A 20,417-nucleotide genomic window follows, 5' to 3' on the forward strand; every position below is an offset into this window, starting at 1 on the left:
CATCTATGGAATGTATCCCTGCATCTATGGAATGTATCCATCAGTATGTTTGAAGCTGTTACTTTACAACTTTCTTTGTCCAGTTGCTATAGAGGACCATGAAAATGCCACATCCCTGGAAAATGGTGATGATGATGTAGAGTTGCAGAAGTACTCTCCAAGAAGTCCTTGTCTGTGTCCAGCTCTTGACGCGTTGCCCTCTGTTTTCCTCTAGTTGTTTCAGAGTTTCAGGTCTTACATTAAAGTCGCTGGTCACCTTTGAGCCCAGTTTTGCATATTCTGAGAGACTGGCCTATGGTGTCTGACTTTCCAGAGCTCCCAGTGCCACTTGTTGAGGACTTTGTACTTTTCAGGTTTACATTTGGCACCTTTAGCAAGAACCACATAGCAGTAGCTGGATTGTCCTTGTTTTCCCTTGATCTGGTTTTGCGTCTGTACCGTGCCATTTTGTCACTGAAGTTCTATAATTAGAAGTCAGGTGTTATTCCTTCAATGTGGCTTTTGTTCAGTATTTCTTTGGCTATTTTGGGTCTTGTTTTTTTCATATGAACGTCAGGATCAATACTCTCTATTTTTATAAAGAATGTCATTTGGATTTTGATGGGGATGGCATTGTTTGTAGATTGCATTGAATATTATGACCATTTTAACAGTATCACTTATGTTTACTAATGAACATGACAGAACTTTCTTTTTTTTTTTTTTTTAATTTTATTTATTTTATTATTATATGTAAGTACACTGTAGCTGTCTTCAGACACACCAAAAGAGGGAGTCAGATTTCGTTACTGATGGTTGTGAGCCACCATGTGGTTGCTGGGATTCGAACTCTGGACCTTCGGAAGAGCAGTCGGGTGCTCTTACCCACTGAGCCATCTCACCAGCCCATGACAGAACTTTCTATCTCCCAGTGTTTTCATTATTATTGTGTGTGTGGTGTACGCATGTGTGTGTGGTGCATGTATAAGTGTTCCTGTGTATGTGCACCATTTGGAGTTTTGAGACAGGGCCTCTCACTGACTCTGAAGTTCGTACATCTGCCTAAGCTGGCGAGTTAGCCTTAGTGAAAGCATAAGAGAACAGTTCCTTCTTGTAGAAAGGCTCAATCAATCAATCTTAAAAAGAGAGAAAGGCCATGTCCCTACTGTTATCATAAAAAGACTAAGATATGATTTCCATTTATGAGGAGCGGATGTTCTAGGCCCCCACTCCAAGTCAGTCAGGAAGTCTTTGTATCAGAGGTACCGCTTGAAGGAGGAGGCGCTTACTAAACTGAGATGAGCAAGAGATAGCACCCACTCACAGAAGACCGTGGAGGAGAAGTTAAAAGCAGAGATGGGCTGATAAGGCAAAATGAGAAGTTCAGGGCAGCTTGTGGAAAAAGTGTTACAGAAAAAGCCAAACAGAAAGGCAACTGAACTGGCAAGGTTCAACGCACCACATTTCAGTACATATCTAGATATCAGTTTTTTGAGATAGAAAGCGAATAAACACTTTCTAAGCAGGAGCATCATAGGAGCACATGGGCACTGAGCTAAGGACACCTGCTGATACAGCTGATGCTCATAGGTCAGAGTTGGTATTGTTTGTCATTGGACTGGCAATGAAGACAGAAGCAGAGGTGGGTGAGTTCAAGAGAAAAGACTACATTAGAATGGTAACACTGGCATGTGGGGTTATAGGGTCCATTTCTCTGTCTCATCAGTTAAACTGCTGTTATTGTCAAGAGAAAGAGGGGAAGGTCATTGCGTGCTAGGTGGCTGTGAGTGACCCAGCCTCCACTCCAGAGAAACAGACATGGGTTTGGCCTCATCACTAGCCCGTCAAGTGAATCTTGAGAAACTGACATGTCTGTCAGTACAGGCAGGAACACATTCTGTGCTGTCCTTGCCACTTGGACAATCAGAGATAAAGGAAGATCACTTCCTCCTAGGAAGTCCACGGAAGTTCTTTGTGTCTTGCCTCTGCATTGAGGGGTACTGCCTTCAATGCACTTGTTGGTACCTTTGATTTTCATGTTGTATTTTGAGGTATTTTAATTTAGGGCTGTCTATATGTTGAAGGATAACATTATGGATAGTAGAGAGTGAGGTATTCAGCATTTATGTAACTTTGGGTCTTATGAAAATATCTTCTAAGGTTGAGAGATGTCTGTTGGTGAAGAACTTTTGGGAGTTGATCACAACTGATAAGCCCTTTCTCCTAATTATGTTATTTCTTATCCTTATTTTATGCTTGAGTCAATTACTGATTCCAAGAAAGAGACAGGAAGTGTGTGTGGCAGCATCCCTTGGCCAGATAACCAGAGGCACCATTCCCCTTGTGCTCTGGTCACAGACGCTGACTTCCTCCTTCATTGGGTAAACATCCTTTCCTTATCCCTGTTTTCCTTAAAGTCAGCACTTCCCTAACGTTTTCCTGTTCTGGAGAAAAGCCTTCCAGCAATCAAGTCAAATCAAACCAGAGAGGTTAGTAAGGATGGGCCATGGTGAGGAAATTTGAATTAGCAAATTTCCGAGTGCTTCTGGTCCTCAGCCTGCTATCTTTCCCTGCCCATAGGGCTGTCAGTGGAGACAGGACATCAATGAACAAGACTCTCCATGAAAGTAGCCACCCATAACCATATGGAAAAGGCAGCATTCTCCTCAAATGAAAGCAAACCTTAGGTCTAGAAATGCATGTTTCTTATCCAAGAATGCCTCTAATTAGTGTACTGCATTCCCCCAAATTAAAGGCTAAAACTGCCACAAAGTAAATGCCTGTTTGTTGCATTCTTATCTTTGGCAGCTTTTCTCTTAAGGACTTGACACCCTTCTGAAGAGAAGAGCAGTCCTAAATTTGATATCTATTCTCGTTTATTTTGTTCTGCTACCATAGAATCCCTGAGACTGGTTAGTTCATAGAAACACAAATTTATTTTTAACTGTTCTGGTATCTGGAGAATCCAAGACCAATGTGCCAGTGTTTTGTCAGGGTTTGGCCTCTGACTGTGGCATGGTCCTTTGAATATTGCATTCTCTAGATGGGAGGGCTGTTGTGCCTCAGCAGGTCAGACAGCTGAAGAGCAACGGCCATACCTCCTCCATCGCGACTTCTTTCTGTAGTGTCATGAATCAGTTCATGGGTATGGAACCCACAAGAGCCAAGGACCCCCATTAGGCCCCATCTCCAGACACTGCTGCGTTAGGGAACAGATTCTCAGCTCCCTGCTTTGGAGAACCACGCAGATTGCAGCATTGGCTGAGTGGATTTTTTCTCTTTAATTTAAATTTAATTATAAATTTTTATGTTTTGTTCTGAATGTTTCTGTTAAATTGTTCATGTTGTTATTTGCTATAATTTGAAATTTAGCATAAAAATTGATGATGGACTCAATCTGCCTGAATCGATAAAAATGTTAGTAATTTCAGTAATTTCCCTCTACGTTCCTATTTTTTTCTTGATTTCACTCTTTTTTCCATTTCTTGCCTCTGGCTAGGTATGTATAACTACATATGTAACCCTGGCTGACCTCATTCTGAGTGCTAGGATTACAAGTGTGGACCACCATGCCCGTCCTTCATTCCTTCCCTTTTCCCCTCACCCTCCTTTTTTTCTCGGTATGTAGCCCAGGCTCTCTCTCTCTCTCTCTCTCTCTCTCTCTCTCTCTCTCTCTCTCTCTCTCTCTCCCTCCTCTCTTCCTTCCTTCTTCCTTCCTTCCTTCTTTCTCTTCCTTTCCTTTCCTTTCCTTTCCTTTCCTTTCCTTTCCTTTCCTTTCCTTTCCTTTCCTTTTCCTTTTCCTTTTCCTTTCCCTCTTTCTTCTTTCTTTCTTTCTTTCTTTCTTTCTTTCTTTCTTTCTTTCTTTCTTTCTTTCTTTCTTTCTTTCTTTCCCTCAGCCTCTTGAGAGCTAGGATTATAGGAGGGAGCCACCATGCCTAGCTAACCAATCCTTTCCTTAAACCTATATTATACCCAACACTTGGAAGACAGAGACAGGTCTGGTCTACAGAGTGAGTTCCAGGACTGCCAGGACTACACAGAGACACCCTGTCTTGAAAAAAAAAATAACAATAAAAACCCCTATGTTATATTAAAACCTAAAAAGTCTTATTTATCAGGGGAGTTTTGATGGACATCTGTTTGGGCATCTTATACTAGTACAGATAAAAGTGATTCTGCTAGTTTAAGCCTTGATTTTGTTTAGTGAGTTTTGAGATCTTCCAACTCATTCATTCCTATTGGTACTAAATGCACTCTGATCAAAGTGGTTACACATGCTGACGTAGACCTTGCTACATGCATAATGCACAAAGCCTGTCTGCATGTAGGCACATAAGCGCTGTCTTGCAAGAAACTTCTAGAAAATCAAGTATCTCCATGCTTGCCTTCCTCATGCCCTCTGTCTGTTCTCCAAGCTTCCCAGTTAGGAAATCCTGGACACTGTCCACTTCAAGCAGACTGAAGGAAAGGCTAGTGCAAATGCACCATTGAAGAGCTTGTAGAGATTTTAGGGGAATTATCCTCAACTCACTCAGTAATAAATCAGTCCACTAAAAGAATATTCTCTCCTTGTGGTCAAATCTTGGGTCTCCCAATGATCAAAGGATGCGATGTATTGGTAAAGCCTGGAGGTACAGACTGATAGGTAAGATTAGAAGGGCTTGGGCGAGTGCTTGGCTATCATGCAAGGGTTCCTAGGTTCGAGCCACAGCGCTGAGGGGAAACACATACAAAGTTCCTACCTCTAAAACACTTTTAGGGTTGGAGGCAAGATGGTGGTGGCTGATGGCACCCATGGGACCTTGGAGTAGCTCCAAGGAGCCCGAGAAACCTATGGAGTCTCAGAGGGCAGATGTGGCAGTGGAGGCATCCACAGAGCTGCGGTATCTCCAGAACAACTGGAAAAAAAAGTCAGGTCTTATGGGAAGATGCGTTTTAGAAGCGGACTCAAGAGACTGGAAAGAAAGATAGAGAAGAGCCCTGAGTGTGTTCAGGAAAGGTAAAACTGAGATCTTGTGAAGGGCTTGGGAGGTGAGGTGAGGCTTGCCCTGCTGGGAGGATGAGAGGCACTGCCCACAGGCTGTAAGCATAAACAGGATGACTGAGGGCAGACTGCAAGATCGCCCTGACTCTGGGCAACATGCTACAGAAACCAGAAACCTTGAACCAGACCAATGAATCATTGCGATAAGTATTTGCACATAAAGCTGTTTGGGCAAAAAGTATATTGTGGGACACCCTGCAGTTTGCAAGTCACTTCAACCAACAAATGGAGAGGTGGGGAAGGAGGAGCAGCGCATGTGTGGTGGAGAGAGGTGGAACTAGAGACACACCAGCTGTGACAGGTTTGCAAGAAGGTTGTGATGCACCTGGAGCTCACACAGGCTCTGACCCTGAACACGATGTGCGGCTACATAATAGCCCTGGCTCTGAGCAATAACAGCATGTTCAAGATGGAGAACAGTTCGTTTTTCTGAATTGGGACTCCTCAAAAGACCTCCATCCTCCATGCTGCTGCTGGAGGTCATGCTGGTGTCCATAGTCTGTGCTACAGCCAGGGGAGGTGCTGGTGCCCGTGGTCTGTGCTGCTGCCCTAGGGTGTGTTGATGTCTGTGCTCTGTGTGGATGTCTGTGATCTGTGCTGCCCCCAAAGGCTTTGTTCATGTCCATGATCCATGCTGCCACAGGGCTTCATGTTGATGCCGGTAGTCTGTGCTCCATCTGGAGACCATGTTGATGTTCCACCTCTCTTAAAAATTCTCATGGTCTACACGCCGCCGTCTGTGCCGCCGCCATGTCTCTAGTGATCTCTAAGAAGTTCCAGCACATTTTGCGAGTACTCAACACCGACATCGATGGGCGGCAGAAAATAGGCTTCACTATCACTGCCATTAAGGTCGTGGGGCGGAGCTATGCTCATGTGGTGTTGAGGAAAACAGACATCGACCTCACCAAGGCTGGAGAACGCACGGAGGATGAGGTGGAGCGTGTGATCACCATCATGCAGAACCCGCGACAGTACAGGATTCCAGACTGGTTCCTGAACAGACAGAAGGATGGGAAGGGTGGGAAGTACAGCCAGGCTCTGGCCAGCGGACCAGACAACAAGCTGCGTGAGGACCTGGAGCAGCTGAAGAAAATTCGAGCCCATAGAGGGCTGCGCCACTTTTGTGGCCTTCTTGTCCGAGGTCAGCACACCAAGACCACTGGCCGCAGGGGCCGTACTGTGGGTGTATCCAAGAAGGAATGAGTCTCTGGGCCTTTGCTGTTAATAGTTTATATACCTTAAAAAAATTCTCATGGTCTTTAAAAATTCAAACATTTAATATGTCAATTTCTTTAAAATATTTGTTTTCCTAAACTGCTGAAGTTTTTCTAGAACAATCAAAGTCTCTATAAAATTCCAGTCTCTTGACCATGAGCTTCTGAAAAATTAAAAATAAATTAAGTACTTTTTTATTCCAAGAGGGAAGAACCAGGACTCGGTTAAAATCCAATCAAGGTTCAAAGGTATACAACTTTGAGTGGTTGATGTCTGGAATCCATTCAGGGTTCCCCAAAATAGCTCTATTCCTCCAGCTATGCCATTCATAGACTGGCCAGTTTAAGCCCCGGTCAGGTCCACTCCACAGCTATGGTGTCCACTGTATCTGTGTCACACTCTAACCAATCACCTGTCCTGGGCTCTTTCCAGGGTCTCTGATCCTGATACCTGGTGCCGAGCATTTCTCCATGGCTCCTCCAATACTAGGGCTTGTACTTCAACCAAGGCTGTATATTCACTTATGGCCTCTCCTGGCTTTTCATGCTTTAAACCTCAGCTACTCTCTATGACCCTTCCATGCCTGGGAAACACTTATACATTACCAGATTATCAGTGCCACAGAAGCAATTCTTAGCATCATTAGCCCTTGAAGGTCAGGTCAAATCAAATCAAATGTTCAAGAAGATATCACATCACACCCACAGTGGTGATTATATCTTACAACTCAGGCATTAGCAAATTTTGGTGGAAGTATCACAAAATTCATAGTGTTACCAGGATACTGATGCAGTTAGCTTGGAAGATGATGTACTTACTTAAAAGGGTAAACATTGTTATCACTCCTAGATATATGTCCTAGATATAAGATGAAAAGAAAGGAAAATACGGGTAAACACCAAACTTGTAGCATTGTTGACAAGCTACTGTGTTTACAGGCAAAAAAGTGAAAAAAAAAATCCAGTGTCCTTCAATTAATGAATGGGTAAAGAAAATTTATTATGAGCACATAATATAATATTAAATAATCAAAAAGAATGTGGTGAGGTGACTGTCTATACTGTAGCATGCATGAATATTGAAAGTAGGACGTGAAGTAAAAGAAGCCAGTCACAGAACATCTCAGTGTGAGACATGTGGCCCAATGTGATCCACAGCAACAGAAAACAGCAGCCGAGGGTGGAGAAAACAAGTGGCGGCTGCTTGTGGCACCCAGTTCCTCCAGGGGTGATAAAAAGGGCTCTGAAATGTCCTGTAGTGGAGGACCAGGTCACATGGCTGGATTGCATGATGCTGCACTTAGAAAACTGTGCTGAGAGAGAAAGCCATGAAAACGATATGGTCTGTGCTTCAGAAAACCACAACCCCAGTATCTTAATCTTCTATATTGCTACTAAAAATTCCTGACTAGCTTTAGTTTCCATGCAAAAAGGATGGGGAGACAGCAGAAGATGCAGAAGATCAATAGATGAGAACATGTGGAAAAACACATGGAAGAAAAACAGGAGGACTGCAGACAAGAGTATCATGGTGATGTATCAGAGTATCAGGACAGGATCAGCACCAGCTCAGCTACTGATCACGTCATTGAACATGGTTATACAGGCTTGAACTGACAGCTTAGGAGCTCCGCCCAGGTTAGGCATTCTCAAGCTAAGACTTTTCATTTCCTGGGAGGGCTCCTTACAGTATACTACTGCTTTCTCCCTAACAGGTTCTAGTTTAACAGGTTGCGATGGTACCAAAGTTTTCTGTATTTCTAAATGTCTATGCTGTGGTTTTGAGAACTGCTTTGCAAAGCACCATCTAGGTCTTTGAAGGCACAGCTTCCTCTTGTTGGGTTAAAATAAAATCTTCTAAGGAAGAGGAAAAGGGAGGGTGGGGTGGGTGGAGAGATGGCCCAGAAGCTAAAAACATTGACTGCTCTTCCAGAGAACTAGGGTTCAATTCCCTGTACCCACATGGCAGCTTACAACTGTCCCTAACTTCAGTTCCAGGGTATCCAACACCTTCATACAGACAGACATGCAGGCAAAACACCAATGCCCATAAAATTTTTAAAAAAATTTTAAAAAAGAAGAAAAAGAGGAAGGGGAGGTGAGATGGGTGTGAGGGGAAGGGAAGAGGGAAGGAAGGGAGGGGAGAGCTGTCAGAAGGAGAGGGAGGAGAGTTGAGGTTAGTAAAGTAACTTCTCTTGTAAAATTCTGTTAAAGATTTCTGTAAAAAAATGTTCTGTCTTTGGGTGTGTGTGTGCTGTTAAATAAATGCAGAGCAAAGCCCTTTGTTAGGGATAGGCCCAGTCACAGACACACAACTGCACACATGGCCACAGACAGACATGAGACAGATAGAGGCACACACACAGGCAACAGGGACAGACAGATCAAGACACAAACAACAGGCAGGTAATTTACAGATCAGTGACTGCAAACTGTAGACAGATGGGAAGCACAGAAGTGGACTCAGATCTTGGTCAAACTCCTCCAAGGGGAAGTTGCTTTATTTTCATTCCCGAGTGTGCTTATTGATGCAAGTGTGTATATGGTTTTAGGGCTGAGCACTTGGTATTAGATAACCAATCAGGACACTCATCCCTGGAGAACACTGATCTTTCCTTCTCTCAGTAGTCATTAATCTCCTGTGGCTGTGAAATTTCCCCCCGCAGGTTGGTGTGCCATCTGATGTCACTGTTCAGGTCTTGTGTAGGTGGTCTTATTGCTGAGATTTTATGAGGGCAGCTTCCCTGTCATACATAGAAGGCACAGCCTTGCAGCAGATATCCCTGAGCGTTAGGTGTAGGAGTTTTGTTGTAGACGTATCAACTGGGGCTCAACTCCCCACAGCCAATTTTTCAGTAATAGAGACTTACTTTAAACTCTGGGAGCCAACTAAGGGCAACACAATTCCTACATTGTTTTTGGACCAACATCCCATACCCATTTTCTTAGGTTTCCCAGAGACATGTCATCCCAAAGTTAGCAGGAAGTAGCTAAAGATCATGACGACCCTATTCCTGCTCCACCATCACCTTTTTCTAATTTTCCCTTTTTAATTAAACCAAATGTTTAATTAAATTAATTAATTTAATATTGGCATTTAGTCTAGGCTCTGCCACACAGTTACCTGGCAACAGCCAGATGTACCTGACTCACAATAAAGGGGGCTACTCGCCCCCTCCTCACTCTCTTGCTCCCTTCTCTTTTCATTTTGCTCCTGCTCCTTACCCATTCTCTTCCCATTCTCCTCCTCCCTCTCTCTCCAGGTGCTCATGGCTAGCTCCTCCTCTTCCTTCTCCTGCTCTTCTTCTTCTCTCTTTCCCCCTTTCTCTGTCTCTACCCCCTCAGCTTCCCTCCCCATGCCCTGAATAAAGTCTATTCTATACTATACCATCATTGGGGCTGGTACTTCAGGCACCATACCATGCCTATGCCAAACATCTCCCTTGACACTTTTATAAAACACAAGACTTAATGGTATTCTATTTCCCTTTTCTGGAGTCCTCATAACCAGCTTTGACACATGACTGGCTAATTTTCCTGAAGCTCTGGAAACTATAAGTTTGACAGCAGGCTTTTGATAGGATGGATGGATTTTTTCTGAGGACCACTAGAGAATCTATCCTGTATCTTCTTCCTTATGTTGTGGACATCTGATTTCTTCTTGTGTTCATATTGAATTCCTTCAGTACATATCTGCATCCAAATTTTCTTCTCTTATATGGAGTTTTTCTGGATCGAGGCCCACTCCAGTGGTTTTAACTTTCTGAAGTAGTATGGGGTTGGGACTTTTACAAATAGATTTGGAGGCAGAGGGAGAGGGGGAGGGGCGCAAATAATTTGATGTACAACATGTCCTCTGAAGAGAAGCTTTTAATTTTGATGAAATCCAATTTTGCTGTTGTCATTTGAATTTTTAGAGTCATATTTAAGACATCATTGTTGACTTGATGATCATGAGATTTATCCCGTGGCTTCTTTTAATCGTTTTAAATCATTTTTGCTGTACTGTTTAGGCTTTGTTCTAGTTTCATTTGTGTGTGATATAAGGTATCTCAGAATAAAAATTCCTGAAAAGAAGCTGTGTCGTGCTGTTAACAAAAAACTCCTGGAAGGAATTTCTGTGTCTGTAGAAACTGATGGGCTGATGGGAATTTCAGTACAGTGCAGAGATGGGAATTTTGTAGGTTCAGACGCTAGTTACTTTATCTTGAGTTAGTCATAGCTTTTTGGAACAGCCATTCCTTGCCCTACTCTATGAACTAATATCTTGTGAAAATTAAAAAAACCCAAAAACCTCTTAGAAGTTATTAACGTAGCAGGACATTAGTTTCTACCAATCTAAGAGCTAAGGAAGCCATCAGAGAGCATCTTGGGACTATAGAGTAGGTCCTCATCTCGTGTCCCTGCCTCTCTTGTGTACCCACCAATGTATTCTAAACTTGGCTTGATTTGTAACTTTCTTGCTTCTGTAAAACTATTAAAGACTCCGTGAAGCTGCTTCTGTGTTGGAACAAGGGATTTTGAGTAAGCTAAATCTTTGTTCCTAGGCTGATGCCACACAAATGATTTCAGAATAAACTATTTCTTGTTCCCTTTAAGATGAGACCTGTGATTTGTATCTAAACGGTTACATCACCCTACATAAAGCCTGAGAAGATCTTTCCACTAGAGGAATCATCTAAATAACAGCCATGGACCCATGGAGTCCAGAGCAAGATTTGTTGTTTTTGTCCCCCAGGTTGACTGTTGGTGAGTTCTGTCTGGGGCTCTGGACCTCCTTAGGTTTGGTCTTCGGTCCATTTTGTTTATTCTCATCTGGGTAAAAGGATCCCTCTTTGATAACCTTTTTTGGTTTGTATTTCAAAGTATTTGGTTTAAGTCATCTAATTTATTTGTTTGCTTTGAAAGAATTTTGGTCTAAACATTTGCTTTGTTTGCTTGCCTGCTTTCAGATCTCTAAAGGCATTCTGGATTCTGGATGTTTAACTTATTTTCAATATTTTGTTTGCTTTGGAAGTTTGAAGGTGTTTTGGCTTTTGTTTTGTCCTGGTTTTTTGATGTTTTTGTAGTGTTTTGATTTGTTATCAGTTGACCTTTTTCTCCTGACTGCACTGGAGTGCATGGTGCTGAGTTTTCCTGCTGTGTTTCCTGTGACCTTGTCAAGCCTTTAGTTTAGGAATCTTATGAGCAACTGTGGGACCCCAACTTAGAGCGTTTCTCCCTAGAAGGTAAAGCCCCTGGATGTTCCCCAAGCTTGTTTTCCCTGTTCTCGAAAAAATACAGCCAGAAAGAAGCTCTTTGTTCTCTATAGCCAGCAAAATGCCTTTTTGTTTCTGTGCCTTACAGCCAGAGATGCGATAATTGTAGGAAGACCTACAAGGACACGGAGATAGATGCGGAGAGGTGGCTGCAGCTCACATACCCCACACCCCCCACCAGAAAGGAGCTGTAGCCAACTCTCCTCCCAACTCCTCCCAATTCCTCAGCTAGCTGTTAAAAGCTCCCAACTGTCACTGCTTGAGGTTGAACTCCCCTGCCCTGCACGGTGGAGGAGGGACTTCGTCCTCAGCTAGCTGATAATAAAACCTCTTGCAGTTTGCATCAGGTGTGGTTTTCTCTTGGGTCACTGAGGTGCTGGCCAGCTCATCCCAGGACTTGAGCGGAGGTCCAGCTTGCGGGGGTCTTACACAACCAGTGAAAAAGACACTGAAGAGGCACTTGTTCTGGTAACCCCAGCAGCTGAGAATAAGAGCAGCATCACAATTTTCAACCAAATTTGAAGCAAGCTTTAATTAAATACTGGCCCAGATGATGGTCTCTGGCCAGGTCATCCCAAGGTTTCCAGAAAATGGCCACAAGGTACATTGGCTAGGTGCTTAAGAAGGCAAACCCACGAGGCTACGTAATTCCCACCTTTGTCCAATCATGGCAAGCATACATCCTAACTTACTTCCTGCCTGCCTACCTCCCAGCTCTGTTTGACCAAGCACCTTCAGTGCAGTTGAGTCAACCAAACTTGTTTAGGGAAGTGAAACATGTAGCCTGTTAACTTATATGAACAACAGCCCCCAGCATCACAGGAAGTATTTGTTCTTGGGCAAAGGGCTAAAGGCATATTTGGTTTACAACTCTCTAAGGCAGAAGAATTAAAACTTACAACTTATCTTTGGCTCTCACAGTTTCTTCCCATGTATAAGTGTGGAGATGTCAGGGGAACACTCTCATGATATGCACTGGCCTCATAGGGAAGCCAAACAAATATACCCCATGCCTGGATCAGAGAAACTTTACTGGCTTGCTTGGGGAGGCACAAATAAGGTCACCCAATGTCTTGAGTCCCCTTGTGTTTTCATAAACATACAGGAAAACCTGGAGACTCAGAATGATCAGATGATCTGAGGGTAGAAGTAGAGAAAGTTGGGATCCAAAAAATAGCTGGCCCCAAATCGACTGAAATCACTACACATTCCCAAGGTAGCATAGGCAACTTTTCAGGAGAATAGAAACACACACACACACACACACACACACACACACACACACACACACGATCTTTGAAGTGTTTGCATTTGTTATCAGTTGATCTTTTTCTCCTGACAGTCCTCAAATGCATGATTCTGTGTCTTCTATTTTTCCTGTGACCTTGTCAAGCCGTTAGCTTAGGAATGTTATGAGCACCCAGTGATAAAGCCATATATATGGACCAGGTTTCCATACGTAGGAAATGCTTTGAGATAAACTGCTGGCTTTTTGTGTGATAATCATTAACTTGAAAATATTTGAAAAAAAAAATGGGCACTGTCCAAACTTGTTTGTTAACAAACTCCTGGGCAATAGAGTTTTTGTTTTGTTTTGTTTTGCAATTATGAATAGGAATTCTCCTTTAATTAAACTGTAAAATATCTGTTAACAACAGCAACAACAAAAAGCCCGATAATATTGGTAATGCATATTAAATAAGAACTGCAAAAGAAAACTACATGTGACTGGAGCACTCAGACACCTGCATGCCTCTATCTCCTGAGTTCTGCCACTCAAGGCATGTACTACCATGACTGGACCTAAGCCTTTCTTTACTTGGCACTCGAGCTGTATCAGCTGGACTTAAACTCAGAGGTCTGCTTGCCTCTGTCTCTTGAGATTAAAGGCATGTACCAGCATCCTTGGGCCTACGGTTTTCGTGGCTACTCTGCCTCAACATCCGAATTAACAGTCCATGTCTTCCAGCCTCAAGATCTGGGTCATCACAGGTGCTCTCCATTTTCTGGATTGTAGTTCATTCCAGGTTAAAAGTTCAAATGAAAGCAATAATCAAGTAATAATAACGCCTAACATGATATAACTTTTCCTTGTTCAACTACAAACACATAAACAATAAGTTTAGCTGGGTGGCATCTTGCCCAGAGGTCCCCACTTCCTTAATCTGTTTATCTCCTCAAACACAGGATTTAGCTTCATTACATTCCCTGGTATCCTTTAATACTTCAGTCATACATTTTGAATTTTTTTTCTATGCTTCTTACACTTGATCAAAATTCTCTTCATGAGAGTAATCCAGAGGACAAAGTCTGTCCTGTGCATTTCTGAGACTTCCTTTGCCAATGCAATTTTTCTGAGTATCTTCATGTTAGCCCCAGACAGACTCATAAGACAAGGGCAAAAAGCAACAACGTTCTTCACCAAATTATCATAAGAATGATCATAAGAGTTCAAATTACTCTCAGCTCCAATGTCTTCTCTGTCCCTAGTGAGAGACCTAAGCAGAGGCACAGAAACATAAGCTTAAACGAAGGATCAGGTCCCAGGGTGAAACACATCTGGTCAGTTGCAGCTGCTCGGAGTCACCAGTCTCATTGCATTCCTTTCCTCACTCAGGAGATAACATTTAGATAACATTTCCAAGCAACCCTTGCAAGCCTCCCCACCAAAAGGCCACTGGGAGTCACGTAGCACTGTTCCTGGAAACACCCCAAAGGGTGCTAATCGTCCCTCTTCCATCGCACCTGTTAATAAATGACCAGATGTTCTCCAGAACCGTTTGTGGCCTTAGAATCTAAAACAGACCAATCATTTTAAAAATCAACTTCCCCATAGACTTCTTACCCAATCATGAAATGCCAAGGCTTGGAAAACCCCTGCTAGTGGTAGTTTCCTTTAAAAACCCCCCTTCCTCTAGGTCTCGTGGTCGCCCTCCTAACCTGCAGCATCAGGGGGGGTTTGTGTCCCAAGCTCGAGCTTGTGATGAATAAACCCTCCTGTGAATTTCAACAGAGTTGAGTCCTGGTGGTCTTCGGGGTCTTAAAGCATTCCACTGCTTCCCAAATCCAAAGTCCCCAAATACACATTCTTCCAAACAAAATCATAGGTTTATCACAGCAATACTCCAGGTCTTGGTACCAATTTCTATCTTAGGGTTTTATTGTGAAGAGATACCATGACTAAGGCAACTCTTTTTTTTTTTTTTTTTTTTTTTTTGTTTTTTGTTTTTTGTTTTGTTTGGTTTGTGTTTTTTTGGTTTTTCAAGACAGGGTTTCTCTGTATAGCCCTGGCTGTCCTGGAACTCACTTTATAGACCAGGCTGGCCTTGAACTCAGAAATCTGCCTGCCTCTGCCTCCCCACTGCTGGGATTAAAGGTGTGAGCCACCATGCCTGGTGACTAAGGCAACTCTTAAAAAGAACAACATTTAATTGGGGATGGCTTACAGGTTCTGAGGTTCAGTCCATTATCATCATAACAGGAAGCATGGCAGTGTGCAAGCAGGCATGGCATTGGAGGAGACTAACTCTTCTATAGTGGGCAGACCTTTAAAACCCACCTCCACAGTGGCACACTTGCTCCAACAAGGTCACACCTCCTAACAGTGCCACCCACTCTGGGCCAAGCATATACAAACCACCACAGTCCATAGACTCATGTGTTTGAACAAGTCTATGTGGGTCAGAGAGTGGAATGTGGTGGTTTGAATATGCTTGGCATAGAGAGTGGCACTCTTAGGAGGTATGGTCTTAGTGGAGTAGGTGTGGCCTTGTTTGAGGAAGTGTGTCATTGTTGGGGTGTTCTTTGAGACCCTCCTCCAAGTTGTCTGGAAGACTGCCTTTAGATCAAGACGTAGAACTCTCAGCTCCTCCAACCCCATGTCTGCCTGGACATTGCCATGCTTCCCACCGTGATGACACTGGACGGAACCTCTGAACCTGTAAGCCATCCCCAATTAAACATTGTCTTTATAAGAATTGCTGTGCTCATGGTATCTTTTCACAGCAATGAAACCCAACTAAGATATTTACTAAAGATTTCTATGCTGTTTCCTTTTCATAATGAGGAATGAACACATAAACACACACATACATAATCCCAACAAACAATGATATTCAAGATCTTGGTTTATTGAAATATATCTTATGTATGGTTATGTATATAAACTACACGTGTTCATGTGATTGCATTTTATTTGTACATCATGTACTTCTTGCCAAATTGGCAAGAATACATGTAACACAGTAAGTGTTCATGTAAACTAAAGTAAACTTGGCTCAGTTTCATTTTGGTTCATAATAACACTAAGATTTTAAGGATCCAAATAATGATAAAAAACAAAAGTATATTTAATCAATATGATTTAAGCAATAGGATGGCATGGATTAAATAAAAATGGCTAACAAGCCTAAATATTTCTTTCAGACAAATTTCAGTTTTTAACATCTGAAAAATTTTAATTGCTTAATTTACTTATTTTATGTAGATGAATACATTGTTGCTCTCTTTAGGCACACCAGAGGAGGGCACCAGATCCCATGACAGATGATTGTGAGTCACCATGTGGTTTCTGGGGATTGAACTCAGGACCTCTGGAAAAGCAGTCGGTGCTCTTAAGCACTGAACCATCTCTCCAGCCCACAACTGAAAAATTTTAAATCTTCTTTTAAGGAGAAATTGTACATAGTCATACAATTCTGGTCAAAATATTATCTCTTTGATCCTTATCCCAATTCTGGTTCTATACCATGGTCCTTATTGCTTGAGGGTATAAACTATTAAATAATTACTACTACTTTTGCCTGTTAGACAACAGCACTTGTTTCAATTAGGGTTACTATTGCTGTGATGAAACACCATGACCAAAAGCAACTTGGTGAGCGAAGGATTTGTTTCACTCACAGTTCCATGTAACAGTTCACCATCAAAAGCAGTGAGGACAGGAATTCAAACAGGGCAGGAACCTGGAGGCAGGACCTGAAAAAGAGGCCATGGAGGGGTGCTGCTTACTGGCTTGCTCCACATGCCTTGCTTAGCCTGCTTTCTTATAGAACCCAGGACCACCAGCCCAGGGATGGCATCACCCACAATAGTCTGGACCATCCCATGTCAATCACTAACTAAGAAAATGCCCTACAGCCTGATCTTATGGAGGCAGTTTTTAAATTAAGGTTCCTTCTTTTAAGATTTCTCTAGCCTGTGTTAAGTTGACACAAAGCAATCCAGCACAGCCCCACCTTGAGATAAAGAGGATAGCTTATGTCTGTGTTTTTGGATATGGTGAATATATGCCATACACACACACACACACACACACACACACACACACACACACACACTACATTTGAAGATTTTTTAACCACTACTGCTTCTTTAAAAACAAACAAACAGATGAGTTTTTCAAGATCCTCATTCTAGCCTGCTTTATGCTAGAAGAAATCTTAAATATTTTTAAAATGTCATTTTACAAACCTACATTGAGGCTTATGGAGACATCTTAGACTTTACAGATCATCTTAACATATTACACCATAATAACGCACACACACACACATTTAAAAGTATACATCTCTATTTTTTAATTAAAATAATAATAATAGAGTCATAAATGCCAGTTCTGCCCTGAATACACTGTTCCACCTTGGATGCTTCAAACATTAATAAGAAATAATTTTTTTTTCTAACAACCATTTCAAAGTACCTGTTTTAATACCTTAATCTCTAACAAGTAATTTAAATTTGGTTAAGAAAACAAAAATTATTAATGTGTTTTACCTATGTTTATAATTGTTGGATATATAAGGTATGATATGTTGTCTATGTTTTAGATGCAGACTTCTTTCAATTAAAATTATTTCATAAAAATTGTTTTGCAAATTTTGTAAAAATAATGTTAGATTAAGGTATATTATAAATGGTTGTTTAAAATATGACTATAACTAAGTTAAAATTAATATAAAGGTTATGAAGTTTGAAAAGGTTAATTCAATACCCTAAGATAAAAATTAATGGTTGAATTTTTCAGCTATGTTTTCTTGAATACTGTTCTTAGTATCCTTTTATTAAATGGACATTTAAAACCTGTGATTAAACATGTATACGCATTGTACAAAGCCTCGGCATTTAAAAAACCTTAAGTATAATATTCATTTTGAGAATGACTACTTCTTATATATTCCTACTAATTTACATAATGCTTGTAAACTCAGTTCTATTGGGCCAATGTTCAAATCTGTTAGACTTTTAACTGCAGTAACTAGAGTTTAAAATAAGTAAGAGTGTCTTCTTTAAAGGATAAAACCCAGGTGTTTCCATCAACTTAAAGGCAAAAGGACATCACATCAAAAACGTCATTCTGGCCACAAGATCTGGACTCTATCCAGGTGCTCCCAACTCACATCGCCTGAGAGCAAGCACATTCACATGGCCTTCAACTCTTACTTTCTTCCCGCCCCCTCTTCTGCAAGACTCTCTGACCGTTGCCCAGATTGATAGAGATGTCCCGTTTAGGGATGTTCCATTCAACAGCCATTTGATCTTAGCACTTTGAGCACTTAGAGTCTGCATGTACAGCTGCCCACTCAAACAAGGAAGCTCCTTTAGTGTCTTCCAAGAGCAGCACTGGTCTGTGAATGTAAGCATAAATCTTTAGAAGGCAGCTTGATAACAGGTCATTTAGCAAAACAACAACAGTACATTCCCTGCCGTGGCCGATGAACTCCCAAAACATGGGCTTTGGGCAAAGTTCATAGCATGAAACATGAATTCCCTCCCACAAGGCAAGCCTCAGACACTGTCAGAAAGTGGTTGGTTACCTCAGTAACAAACAACCAGGCTACTATTTCACCAGTAGGCACACCTTGCTTGGCAGGTTGGTATTCCAGCATGTCGGGCTTGCCAAGGAATAAGGACATTGATGGCGTTTTCTCTTCTAGAGGACTACAAAGCCCCTTCCAGCATGATGAAAGCTTCTTGTATCAGGTTCTGTATTTCTGGCTTTTAATGAAGTTTTCGCTCCATTTTGAATTGATGTTTTTGCAGGAAGAGAGATGTGGATCTAATTTTTCTGCAGGTTGATGTCCAGTTTTGCCTTCAGTATCTGCTCAATAGGTTGTCTTTTCTTCTTGTGTATGTTTTTGATACCTTTGCCAAAATTAAATGACAAGAGCTGTATAGATTTATTTATGGGTGTTCTACCGTGTTGATATACATGTCTGTCTTTGTGTCTTTTTGATTATAGCTCTACAGCATAAGTCGACATCAGGTATTTTGATGTCCCTAGGTTTTTGCTTAGGACTACTTTGGCTCTCTTTTGTATTTCCATGTAATTGTTAGGATTCTTTTTCATAATTATATAAAGAATGTGTTGGGAATTTTGATATAGATTTTACTGAATCTGTAGATTACTTTTATTAATCCTGCTGTTTTCATACTACTAATTCTGCCAATCCAGGATCATGGATAGTCTTTCTGCCATCCAATATTATTTTTCTCTTGTTTCAGTGTTTTTTGTTGTAGAGGTCTCTCACTTCCTTAGTTAGCTTTACTCCTAGGTAGTTTTTTTGATTTAGCTACTGTGAATGGGGTATTTTACTAATTTATTTCTCAGTAGGTTTGTTGATTACATAGAAAATCCATTTATTTATTTATTTGTTTGTTTATTGTGTGTTTGTTTGCCTGCATGTGTATATGTGTACCACAGGTATATGTGTGCCTGGTGCCTACAGAGTCCAGAAGAGGACTGGAATTGGAGTTGAAAATGGTATGAGTCTCCATATGAGTGCTAGGACCTGAACCTGCATCCTCAGCAAGAACAAGTGCTCTCGACTGCTGAGCCATCTATAGCTCCTCTTGTATCTTTTAGTATGTTGATTTTTTTTGTATCTGCAATTTTATTGAAAGTGTCTACCACATCTAAACTATTTCTGGTGGAGTCCGCAGGGTCTTTTCTATTCAGAACATATCACTGAGCTATAAGGATAAGCGTCTTTCTTTTCTATTGGTGTCCCTTTCATATCTGTTGCCTGTCTTATGGGTTGAGCTAAGATTTTAAACACTATGTTGTAAGCGTGGAGAGGACAGACACCTTTTTTTCACCCCAGATTGTTTTGAAAATGCTTTCAGTTTTCCTCACACTAAGTATAACATTGGAATAGATTTGTCACATATAATCTTTATTATTTTGAGTTGTGTTCAACCTGTCCTTAATCTCTTTCAGGACTTATTAATGAAGGGATGTTGAAGTTTATCAAATACCCTTTTCTGTATCTTTCAAGATGATGATGATGTAAGTTTTGTCCTTGAGTTTATTTCTATATAATTGATTTGCGAATGTTGAATGAATCTCCCCTTACTGAGATGAAATTAACCTGTTCATGGCGTATGATCTTGATTTCTCTCGAATTCAATTTGCAAGTATTTTGTTGAGAACTCTTGCATCTATCTGAACCTTACATTCCTTAGCAATTACTGCTTCACTGGAAAAAAAAAGCAGAGAGAAAATTAAAATGTTTCATTTATTTAAAATATCAGAAAGTGATATTTAAAATTTCATTTAGAATAACAAGCAAATAACCTATGGATATACCTCAAGGCCTTGGAAAAACAAGAAAAATCCAAACCCCAAAACAATAGGCATCAGGAAGCAGCAATGATCAGGGTAAGATGACTGAAATGGAGACAGTGCAAAGACAATGCAGAAAGGTTTTTTGGTTTTGTCTTTTTGCTTTTTGTTTGTTTAGTTTTTTTAAAAGAAAAATCAAATAAGATTGACAAACACATGGCTAAACTAATAAAAAGACCCAAATTAATACAATTAGAGGTGAAGGGGGCCAGTCTATTGATTCTAATACAATATGGAGAATCATGAGGATATATCCCAAAGCTTATATTCCCAGACACTGTACAGTATAAAAGAAA

At 41.2% G+C, this 20,417-nt stretch overlaps 1 long non-coding RNA gene and 1 pseudogene across 1 annotated transcript in view; both read left to right on the forward strand.

Moving 5' to 3' along the window:
* The first annotated feature begins 1,497 nt into the window (after window positions 1-1,497).
* Window positions 1,498-20,417, forward strand: part of C730014E05Rik (RIKEN cDNA C730014E05 gene) — a 29,098-nt gene continuing 10,178 nt past the window's right edge. Inside the window, exons 1-2 of the long non-coding RNA NR_155420.1 lie at window positions 1,498-1,621; window positions 19,717-19,785. This is a non-coding gene — a long non-coding RNA (RIKEN cDNA C730014E05 gene). The remainder of the gene's footprint in view (window positions 1,622-19,716; window positions 19,786-20,417) is intronic.
* Window positions 5,753-6,265, forward strand: Gm6630 (predicted pseudogene 6630; annotated as a pseudogene).

Source organism: Mus musculus, chromosome 16, assembly GCF_000001635.26.
Source record: "Mus musculus strain C57BL/6J chromosome 16, GRCm38.p6 C57BL/6J".
In the NCBI taxonomy this organism is placed as follows: Eukaryota; Metazoa; Chordata; class Mammalia; order Rodentia; family Muridae; genus Mus; species Mus musculus.